This window comes from Argopecten irradians, chromosome 1 (genome assembly GCF_041381155.1).
Source record: "Argopecten irradians isolate NY chromosome 1, Ai_NY, whole genome shotgun sequence".
NCBI classification, from domain to species: Eukaryota; Metazoa; Mollusca; class Bivalvia; order Pectinida; family Pectinidae; genus Argopecten; species Argopecten irradians.
Window position 1 is genome coordinate 2,952,958 of NC_091134.1, and position 12,634 is coordinate 2,965,591.

At 35.8% G+C, this 12,634-nt stretch overlaps 1 pseudogene; it reads right to left on the reverse strand.

The window, feature by feature from the left end:
• Positions 1-374: 374 nt before the first annotated feature.
• The window catches only part of LOC138315215 (O-acyltransferase like protein-like), a 33,022-nt pseudogene continuing 20,762 nt past the window's right edge, over positions 375-12,634 (reverse strand).

Consider the following 12,634-nt stretch of genomic DNA (forward strand, 5'->3'; position numbering starts at 1 on the left):
GATTGACACTTGTTAATACTATTTCGTACAGCATATTGGGACAATTTTCAAAAACGGGAGTAGTTCGGCATTCCTGTCAACGGCGGCATGATATCAATGCAGATATTGATAATTTAATAATACTTTTATTAAGAGCATTATCTAAGTTATCCCATAAAACAATAAAAAACGGTTTAATGATTTAACAAAACAAAATTTCGACATGTTTACAACGTTTTTAATATTTAGCCTTACTCTACAGTCCACTACGTCTGTTTATGTATTTTAATAGAAAGGGAGATCCGATGGTTTGTCGTTAACTTCAGTGGTCAAATCAGCCGCGTGTTTCTTTAATTGGTTAATAGAAATAAAGACAGATAAAATAAAATGTAAAGAATTATACTTCACAAATTTTATTGTAAGAACATATTATAGTTTGCATACGATTTGAGGTTCGCGAAAGATGTCACAAATCACTCTGTAGATCAGGATAATTAGACCATAGCGCTGTTTTTTTCTATTCAACCTCTTCCTCATCATCAACAAATCCTGTTTTTTCCCACCGAAGATATGTTTTGAGCTAAAGAGCTGTCTTTTCTACTGTATCTTCATTTTCCTTCTCTTCGTCCTTGACCTTTCGTGTGAACGCTCTCTCAATACCCATTAATGGTGCCTGACACGCCAAGAAAACCACGAGAGCAACCACGTAGGATAAGGTCAGGTGCCCAAGGAACATGTATAGCTGGTAAACAAAAAAGATTGAGGTTACTGTGATTACAAACGAGATTAACCTGTAAATAATCGTACATGTTTTAAAACATTTTGCTTGAATTGTCATATAACAAAACAATGCAATTATTTGTGTATATTTCAATGACAAAATATGGAAATCTTTCAAAGCTACAAAGAATTTTATCTTTATTTGTTTTCACTATAAATTTTTGATACGCAGATATTTTTCTTCCTACATCTATGCAGAAAAACTCTGAGAATGGTGCGAAAACCCGACGTTATTATGACTTTACAAGGGAGACATCGACGTTGCGTATTAATTTGGGAAAAGTATACATTGTACTATTTTAAAATCTATGGAATTGTACTTTAAAGCGTATTTTGTTTAATCAAGTAGTTTAAAAAATAATCATAAGCTCTTTTTTATTTCATCGGATTATGAAATTCAATCCAATACATTTTTTTCCATTTCCCGACGAAGATAAAAAAAATAGGGGCTTCAATGCTTCAATATACTCGATATTCCATGGGCTACTGTCATTTTGTCACATCAAACCCAGTACTACATGTATGTCATACTAAAACTAAAGAAGGCTCCGTATGCGACAACATATGATACAGATATTATGTTCTTTGATGTACGTCAAAGAATCGAATAACGGTACACTGTATGGCTTTGAATTTTGGCGTTTTAAATTTTAAAAGTCTCTGTAGGTCTATAAAAGGTCAGTTTGTTCTCCCGGAATGTCTTTAGTGTTGCTATGCCATAGCCCGGGCGGATATGAAGACAGCGGTAGTAACTCATAGAATAAGATGGGGACATTGTTGCAAACGAACTTATTTTCGCATGAAAGTATATTTCCTGTTTGATAATCCCGGGACCAGAATTCGTAAAAATCAACTTAATGCAGGTACGATAAAGTTTTTACTCTGTTAATCGCGATGCTATTCAGCGCGAAAATGCGTTAGTTTCCAGAATATGAGTATGACTTAAAATGTCTGTTTGCCAAATGTCCGTGTATTTTCGTTGTATATATACACTAAATGAGCTGTATCCGAAATCAATTGTTAATATATAAAGTACTGTTACAAAAATAATAGTTATCAAACAAAATAGTCCTATAAAACATTAATCATAAATGATTTGTTTGTGATATTCATCAATTGAAGATTTTCCTTTGTTATTTTCTTTGCTAAAATCATAACTGATAGAGTCTAAATTATTATCGACAGAAGTTACCGTGTACATAATCCCCATAACTAGGAATTGAGCTAAAAGGTGCTCTCATAAGACGTTCATGTATATGTTAATATCATGATCTCTTTTCAATGGATTTAAACGCATAGTTAGACCTAATTGATATGATAGTATTAAAGAGAATAGATAAGAAGACTTTTTTTATTTGAGCAGAAATACACGTTTTATCTATAACTGAATCTCCGTCCAATACCAGGTGGTTTTTTTTTAATTTCTCTTACAGCTATCCATAATGTTACATATGTTAGGTTTTACACAAGACCTTTGTATATTCTTAACAATATAAATGAGTCACAATTATTACAATAATGCAACAGATTCTGTTCCTGCTTAGCGCTCAGCATACAGGGAGTGGGACGACTGGTTCGGTTGTCAATATAATATGACCGGGAGGGGCGTGTTGCTTGGTGCCTTCGGTGGCATGCTTCAGTGATATAGCACTATAAAACGGCACGAGTTCCACTATACAAGAAGACACATCACGAATATACCGCAGTCTTCAAAAACACGCAACCGCCCTGGCTCTTAATAGGATGTTGATTAATCAAACAATCAAACAAACAATAGTGTCACAACGACAATAACGTCAAGAATAGAATACAATAAAGAAGTCACATCAGCCTGGTTTGTTTACCAACAATAACATGTGACCTATATGTTAAAAGAAACGATAACCTATCTCACTACTTTGGAATGAGAAAGGATAAATTAACACCTTTTCAAACCCTCTACAAATCTCGTATTTGACATCAGTTGTTATCTCAAAATCATGTACAGTTGTACTCCACCTCAAAGGAGACTTGTGACAGATATGTTTAGTTGGTAAAGATTGTCCAGTAAAGCATCCCCCTTATTCACCCGGTGTTGCGGGTACTATGTATGTTTTAAAATTAAAAATTCAACGGTAGGGGGAGACATAGTGTCATTTGTTCTGCATTATTCAACTGTAGGGTAGGGGAGAGATAGTGTCGTTGGTTCTAAATTAATCAACAGTAGGGTAGGGGAGAGATAGTCTCGTTGGTTCTACATTAATCAACAGTAGGGTAGTTGGTTCTACATTAATCAACAGTAGGGTAGGGGAGAGATAGTGTCGTTGGTTCTACATTAATCAACAGTAGGGTAGGGGAGAGATAGTGTCGTTGGTTCTACATTAATCAACAGTAGGGTAGGGGAGAGATAGTGTCGTTGGTTCTACATTAATCAACAGTAGGGTAGGGGAGAGATAGTGTCGTTGGTTCTATATTAATCAACAGTAGGGTAGGGGAGAGATAGTGTCGTTGGTTCTACATTAATCAACAGTAGGGTAGGGGAGAGATAGTGTCGTTGGTTCTATATAAATCAACAGTAGGGTAGGGGAGAGATAGGTGTCGTTGGTTCTACTTTAATCAACAGTAGGGGAGAGATAGTGTAGTTTGTTCTACATTAAGACAGTAGGGTAGGGGAGAGATAGTGTCGTTGGTTCTAATTTAATCCACAGTAGGGTAGAGGAGAGATAGTGTCGTTGGTTCTACATTAATCAAGAGTACGGTAGGGGAGAGATAGTGTCATTGGTTCTACATTAATCAACAGTAGGGTAGGGGAAGAGATAGTGTCGTTGGTTCTACATTAATCAACAGTAGGGTAGGGGAGAGATAGTGTCGTTGGTTCTACATTAATCAACAGTAGGGTAGGGGAGAGATAGTGTCGTTGGTTCTACATTAATCAACAGTAGGGTAGGGGAGAGATAGTGTCGTTGGTTCTACATTAATCAACAGTAGGGTAGGGGAGAGATAGTGTCGGTGGTTCTACATTGATCAACAGTAGGGTAGGGGAAAGATAGTGTCGTTGGTTCTACATTGATCAACAGTAGGGTAGGGGAAACATAGTGTCTCTGGTTGTACAGTGATCAACAGTAGGGTAGGGGAGAGATAGTGTCGTTGGTTCTACATTGAACAACAGTAGGGTAGGGGAGACATAGTGTCGTTGGTTGTACAGTGATCAACAGTAGGGTAGGGGAGAGATAGTGTCGTTAGTTCTGCATTGATCAACAGTAGGGTAGGGGAGAGATAGTGTTGTTGGTTCTACATTAATCAACAGTAGGGTAGGGAGAGATAGTGGAGAGTAGATGTCGTTGGTTCTACATTAATCAACAGTAGGGTAGGGGAGAGATAGTGTCGTTGGTTCTACATTAATCAACAGTAGGGTAGGGGAGAGATAGTGTCGTTGGTTCTACATTAATCAACAGTAGGGTAGGGGAGAGATAGTGTCGTTGGTTCTACATTAATCAACAGTAGGGTAGGGGAGAGATAGTGTCGTTGGTTCTACTTAATAATCAACAGTAGGGTAGGGGAGAGATAGTGTCGTTGGTTCTACATTAATCAACAGTAGGGTAGGGGAGAGATAGTGTCGTTGGTTCTACATTAATCAACAGTAGGGTAGGGGAGAGATAGTGTCGTTGGTTCTACATTAATCAACAGTAGGGTAGGGGAGAGATAGTGTCGTTGGTTCTACATTAATCAACAGTAGGGTAGGGGAGAGATAGTGTCGTTGGTTCTACATTAATCAACAGTAGGGTAGGGGAGAGATAGTGTCGTTGGTTCTACATTAATCAACAGTAGGGTAGGGGAGAGATAGTGTCGTTGGTTCTACATTAATCAACAGTAGGGTAGGGGAGAGATAGTGTCGTTGGTTCTACATTAATCAACAGTAGGGTAGGGGAGAGATAGTGTCGTTGGTTCTACATTAATCAACAGTAGGGTAGGGGAGAGATAGTGTCGTTGGTTCTACATTAATCAACAGTAGGGTAGGGGAGAGATAGTGTCGTTGGTTCTGCATTAATCAACAGTAGGAGAGAGATAGTGTCGTTGGTTCTACATTAATCAACAGTAGGGTAGGGGAGAGATAGTGTCGTTGGTTCTACATTAATCAACAGTAGGGTAGGGGAGAGATAGTGTCGTTGGTTCTACATTAATCAACAGTAGGGTAGGGGAGAGATAGTGTCGTTTGTTCTACATTAATCAACAGTAGGGTAGGGGAGAGATAGTGTCGTTGGTTCTACATTAATCAACAGTAGGGTAGGGGAGAGATAGTGTCGTTGGTTCTACTTTAATCAACAGTAGGGTAGGGGAGAGATAGTGTCGTTGGTTCTACTTTAATCAACAGTAGGGTAGGGGAGAGATAGTTCGTTTACATATCAACAGTAGGTAGGGGAGAGATAGTGTCGTTGGTTCTACATTAATCAACAGTAGGGTAGGGAGAGATATAGTGTCGTTGGTTCTACATTAATCAACAGTAGGGTAGGGGAGAGATAGTGTCGTTGGTTCTACATTAATCAACAGTAGGGTAGGGGAGAGATAGTGTCGTTGGTTCTACATTAATCAACAGTAGGGTAGGGAGAGATAGTGTCGTTGGTTCTACATTAATCAACAGTAGGGTAGGGGAGAGATAGTGTCGTTGGTTCTACATTAATCAACAGTAGGGTAGGGGAGAGATAGTGTCGTTGGTTCTACATTAATCAACAGTAGGTAGGGAGAGATAGTGTCGTTGGTTCTACATTAATCAACAGTAGGGTAGGAGAGAGATAGTGTCGTTGGTTCTACATTAATCAACAGTAGGGTAGGGGAGAGATAGTGTCGTTGGTTCTACATTAATCAACAGTAGGGTAGGGGAAGAAGTGTGTTGGTTTACTTATTACATGGAGGGCCTCAAGATGTAAATTGATGAAATGGTATTTGAACCACCCTTTATAAGGACAAGGTATAAAAGATGATAACATTACCTGTACCTCTCAGTATTAAAATGTCTAGGACATGTTTAAAAGCCCTCGAAGTCAAGACACGACTCTCGTGAGCTGTTAAAGTGTAATTACCAGGTTCATATCCGTCATATACCAGTTCTGTCGCCGTGATCTGTTGTACGCGCGTGATGATGAGTGGGTGTACGAGATAGGCACAGTAGGTAAGTCGTCTCAGAGGAACGAACGCGCTCCAGGACAGCCATGGATCAACAAAGCCTGGAAATAGATAATTATATTGGTAAGAAAAATCTATGATAAAAAATTAATTTAAACTCAAAAATCTATTGCAGACATGGAACAGAAGGAAAATTTGGTAGAATTTCTATTATAAAATCTCTTTTGATCTCGCAATTAAATCATCTTTTTATCTCGCTTCCAAATCCGGATGAAGGTTTTGTAAAACAGCTCAATAGTATTCTTTTTAATTATCTATGGAATAGTGGTTCAGATAAAGTTAAGAGAGATGTAATTATACAAAATTATATGGATGGAGGCTTAAAAATGATCAATCTCACAGCTTTTATAGATTCATTAAAAATTGGGTGGATAAGGAGAATATTTAGATCTAATGGTAAATGGCGTATGATTCTAAACTCTAAAGTTAATTTTCATCATTTGGCGAATTGTGGAAGTGAATACCTTAGTAAGATTTTGACAAATTGTAGAAATGCTTTCTGGAAAGATGTTTTTACAGCATGGTACAAATTAAGATCAAAGGGGAACCAGTTAAAAGAAGAAGAATACTCTGTTTTCAAAATTCCAATTTGATACAACAAAAATATTATTGTTGGAAATAAAACTGTTTTTTATATATCTTGGTTTAGAAAGGGAATCATAACCATACAAGACTTGTTAAAAAGTGTTTCTCCATATTCTTTCTTTACATATGATGAATTCTGTAATATTTATGGTGCGATAAGTAATCTTCAGTATCATGGACTTATATCTAGCATTAAAAAGTATCTGAAAAATGTACATGTACCAAATGAAAAATTATTTTACCCAATTATTCCTTTTAGCCTTGAATTAATATTGAAAAATAACCGTGGAGGCCAAGATTTTGACAGAGTTCTAGTTAAAAATGATACGGCTATAACTGGCCACCATAAATGGAGAACCTCTTTTAACTATGCTCAAGAAATGTGGAAACAAATATACAATATACCCTTCATGTCTACTAATAATACTAAACTTCAATGGCTTCAGTTCAGAATTTCCCATCATATTCTAACACCTAATACATATCTTTGTAAAATTGGTCTTTCAAATAATGCTCACTGTATGTTATGTGCATTAGAAAGGGAGACAATCACACATCTCTTTTGGGAATGCTCTGAAGTTCAGAACTTCTTAGCCAATTTTGAAAACCTTTTGGATATTCTTTTTATTCCTTTTGCTATTAATAAAGAAAGTATGCTTTTTGGGAAACTAGATCAAAATTGTATACACCATAGGATTGATAATGAAATTGTTCTTTATATTAAACATTATATTTACAAAACTAGATGCTTACATGGTTCATTAAATGCGACAGCTTTTTTAAACTCTATTAAATAGTATTACTATGTTCAAAAGTATATAGCTTTTGGTAAAGGAGAAAAAGAAATTAATAGATTCAATAAAGATGGAATGGTTAAAACTAGTGGAACTTGTAATCCCCTGACAGTTTGTCCATATTTTAAATTGAAATGAAATAGCTATTTATACATGTTTTTCCATGTGTCATGTCATGCTTGCACTATTTATACTGTTGTATAGATCTGTGAAGTGATATCCATTTTCTGTCTTTTTTCCCCTTTTCTATCTCTTATGTTAATTGTTTATTTATTAGTTTTTATACCATCCCTCTTCATACTCTTATTCCCCTTTATCTCCTTCCCCCCTCCCCATCTGTTTTTTTTTCTTAACCCCTGCCCCCTTTTCAATAATAATAATAAAAAAAACAATGTAATTTCTAGTGTATGAGAGGAAAATGCCAGGATGGAAGGAAGTTGGAGTAATGTACATGTATATGTGGCAAATGTAGTCTTTGTTAAAACATTGTTTGAAAAATTAAAAATTAAAAAAGAAAATCTTAAGAAGAAAAAAAATCGTAACGGGACGAACGCGCTCCAGGGTAGCCATGGATTGACAAAGCCTGGAAATAGATAAATTCGTTGTTAAAGAAAATTCCTAACGGGACGAACGCGCTCTAAAATAGCCATGGATTGACAAAGCATGGAAATAGATAATTATGTTGGTAAGACTTCGTCTTAGGTGACCTAAAAGGTCGTTACGGGACGAAAGCGCTCCAGGACAGTCATTGAATAACAAAGCCTGGAAATAGATAAATTCATTGTTAAGAAAATTCCTAACGGGACGAACGCGCTCTAAAATAGCCATGGATTGACAAAGCATGGAAATAGATAATTATGTTGGTAAGACTTCGTCTTAGGTGACCTAAAAGGTCGTTACGGGACGAAAGCGCTCCAGGACAGTCATTGAATAACAAAGCCTGGAAATAGATAAATTCATTGTTAAGAAAATTCCTAACGGGACGAACGCGCTCTAAAATAGCCATGGATTGACAAAGCATGGAAATAGATAATTACATTGTCAAGAAAAGTCGTAACGGTATGAACATGCCCATTGATAGCTACTGATTAACAACACGGAAAAAGATAATTTATCTGCCTGTTCATCATTTCATCTCCTTACTCTTGAACATGAATTTCAATTTTATTTTTTTTTATTTTTTCCACTCTCCGTTTTGGTATATTTTCTCCATTTAAAATACATTATATTGTAAATTTTGTATCATGGTTACACTATTCTTGTTGCGAATCTACTTGAGATCAAACACAACGGAAAACTTTTGTAAGAACTATGCAAAAGTTGGTTATGGTAATTTGGATACATTTGATCAGGCCAAAACAAGATAGAACATCTGACCAAATGAAATGACGTTATGTACATGTAATACAGACGACTCATACGCTACCGATTTCCGTACACAAATTCAAAATACATTTTCTGTCATCGTTCAACAAGTAGTATGTTATCATTGAAACAGAGGACACTTAAACATACCCGCGTGTCCGGTGACGCATGCGAAGACAACCCAACACATACAGACCCCCCACAGAGTTTTGTGGACAGAGTTATAAATGGCGGCAGCTGCAACCGTCGACGATCCAGCAGCCATGTCTGGGTGTATAGACAACCGAAGCACAAAGGCTAGGGCTGTCGTCAAAGTCCAGATCAAACGGGTGGTAATCTAAACAAAATAATGATAAATTATTACATGTATGTAGAATGAGAGTTGCTGCACCATAAATCTCACAAAAATTGTCTCAGTTAGTCAGTTAGATTCGAAACTCTAAACTACCATAATGATTTGTTTAGTAAGAAGTACAGAAAAAATATAGTGTTTTCCTTCATCAGTTTAAACGTAACTAGTAAGTTGTTTTCCCGAACAATAATACACGTATTTTTTTTTCCTTTTAAACAATGTAGGTGGGTATCCGTCAAGTTTCACCTCTATACATTGTACTGTAAAATACATTTACTGGAACTTTTTGTACATTGAAGTCAAATTCAGGGTGTCAGCATATCAATTCAATTATATAATTAATACAGCAACTAATATTAATAAAAAAATTATCTTTGTTTAAGCCTTTCATTATCTCCTAGCTATCGATATGAAGGATTTTAATTGCGTATAGCTCTTGACAGGACCGCTAGTAATGCTAGTTAAAATTCATTGGGATTAGAAAAGACATATTTTCAGCAAAATCAATGAATCAAGCTTAAAGATGAGGAACTTTGGCCAATCATCACATAAAAAATTATATACAAATAATTATTGTAATTAATTATTATTTAATAATATAACTAATTAAACAAATTAGGATTTCGAAAAGTTTCTGAAACATTTGTAAATCGGTACTTACCCGACGCATATGGTATTTGCCTGCCGTTCTATACAGAGCGTATCCTTTAGGTGACCTAAAAGGTCGTTACGGGACGAAAGCGCTCCAGGACAGTCATTGAATAACAAAGCCTGGAAATAGATAAATTCATTGTTAAGAAAATTCCTAACGGGACGAACGCGCTCTAAAATAGCCATGGATTGACAAAGCATGGAAATAGATAATTACATTGTCAAGAAAAGTCGTAACGGTATGAACATGCCCATTGATAGAGCTACTGATTAACAACACGGAAAAAGATAATTTATCTGCCTGTTCATCATTTCATCTCCTTACTCTTGAACATGAATTTCAATTTTATTTTTTTTTATTTTTTCCACTCTCCGTTTTGGTATATTTTCTCCATTTAAAATACATTATATTGTAAATTTTGTATCATGGTTACACTATTCTTGTTGCGAATCTACTTGAGATCAAACACAACGGAAAACTTTTGTAAGAACTATGCAAAAGTTGGTTATGGTAATTTGGATACATTTGATCAGGCCAAAACAAGATAGAACATCTGACCAAATGAAATGACGTTATGTACATGTAATACAGACGACTCATACGCTACCGATTTCCGTACACAAATTCAAAATACATTTTCTGTCATCGTTCAACAAGTAGTATGTTATCATTGAAACAGAGGACACTTAAACATACCCGCGTGTCCGGTGACGCATGCGAAGACAACCCAACACATACAGACCCCCCACAGAGTTTTGTGGACAGAGTTATAAATGGCGGCAGCTGCAACCGTCGACGATCCAGCAGCCATGTCTGGGTGTATAGACAACCGAAGCACAAAGGCTAGGGCTGTCGTCAAAGTCCAGATCAAACGGGTGGTAATCTAAACAAAATAATGATAAATTATTACATGTATGTAGAATGAGAGTTGCTGCACCATAAATCTCACAAAAATTGTCTCAGTTAGTCAGTTAGATTCGAAACTCTAAACTACCATAATGATTTGTTTAGTAAGAAGTACAGAAAAAATATAGTGTTTTCCTTCATCAGTTTAAACGTAACTAGTAAGTTGTTTTCCCGAACAATAATACACGTATTTTTTTTTCCTTTTAAACAATGTAGGTGGGTATCCGTCAAGTTTCACCTCTATACATTGTACTGTAAAATACATTTACTGGAACTTTTTGTACATTGAAGTCAAATTCAGGGTGTCAGCATATCAATTCAATTATATAATTAATACAGCAACTAATATTAATAAAAAAATTATCTTTGTTTAAGCCTTTCATTATCTCCTAGCTATCGATATGAAGGATTTTAATTGCGTATAGCTCTTGACAGGACCGCTAGTAATGCTAGTTAAAATTCATTGGGATTAGAAAAGACATATTTTCAGCAAAATCAATGAATCAAGCTTAAAGATGAGGAACTTTGGCCAATCATCACATAAAAAATTATATACAAATAATTATTGTAATTAATTATTATTTAATAATATAACTAATTAAACAAATTAGGATTTCGAAAAGTTTCTGAAACATTTGTAAATCGGTACTTACCCGACGCATATGGTATTTGCCTGCCGTTCTATACAGAGCGTATCCTACGATGATGCCGACAATATAGGGGCCCATCCGACAGTACGGTTTTATATAGTACAACTCGAAATAATCCTCAACTTTCCTGAAATCAAAAAAAATGCTCCATATTTTTTATGATATAATAATCTATATAACTTGTGGGAATCATTTCTAGACAGGTTTTGGATACTACATACATAAAGGATCTGAGACAATGGGAGGTCATCGTGATATGGTTTATCTATTGTATACCGTGACAATGGGAGTTTATTGTGATATAATACACATGACTTACCCTGGTTTATCTGTTGTATACCGTGACAATGGGAGTTTATTGTGATATAATATACATGACTTACTCTGGTTTATCTGTTGTATACCGTGACATTGGGAGTTTATTGTGATATGATATACATGACTTACCCTGGTTTATCTGTTGTATACCGTGACAATGGGAGGTCATCGTGATATGATATACATGACTTACCCCGGTTTATCTGTTGTATACCGTGACAATGGGAGTTTATTGTGATATGATATACATGACTTACCCTGGTTTATCTGTTGTATACCGTGACAATGGGAGGTCATTGTGATATAATATACATGACTTACCCTGGTTTATCTGTTGTATACCGTGACAATGGGAGTTTATCGTGATGTGATATACATGACTTACCCTGGTTTATCTGTTGTATACCGTGACAATGGAAGTTCATTCTGATATGATATATAAGCCGTTGCTCCCGTTACGCCGATCAGAAATATTGCCGAAATCAAACCGCCAATCTTCTTAGAGCTGAAAATTATAAAATCCAGAAAATTTCATTACCACTGAGTTGCATTGGTTAGTGAATGTAATCTTAAACTTAACTTGAAGCTTTCAACTTTTGATTACATACTTTTGATTACACAAAATAATCACTAATGTTTACTTTTTGTGTGTGGTACAATAGGTTTTTAGTTGTTTTTTTGGGGATATGCATATTATCACAGTCCGTGTCATATATGTCTAATATTTTCGACGCTTGAGTTGCAATCAGATGCAATCGGAAGGTTTTGGGCAATGGTGGTTTTTAACGGCCACGAAAACGTGTGTCAAAGTTCACATTTTCATTCTGGCACAAAAATCTTAATACAAAATATAAGTAAACTAAGCTCATGTCACAGGTATATAACTATCAAATCAATAGAAATTTATGTTTTATGGTTAGACAGCTCACCTGGGGTTTCATATATTTCCCCTATTTTTTCGTATGAGGTATGAGAGAAAAATAAGCAACAAGTAATAAAAAATATCTGGTCCCGCTTTAAAAGAAATGCTGCTCAGCATTCAGTAAGACTAAAGTTGGCTAGCAAAGTAGTTTACACTGGTGGAATTATCCAA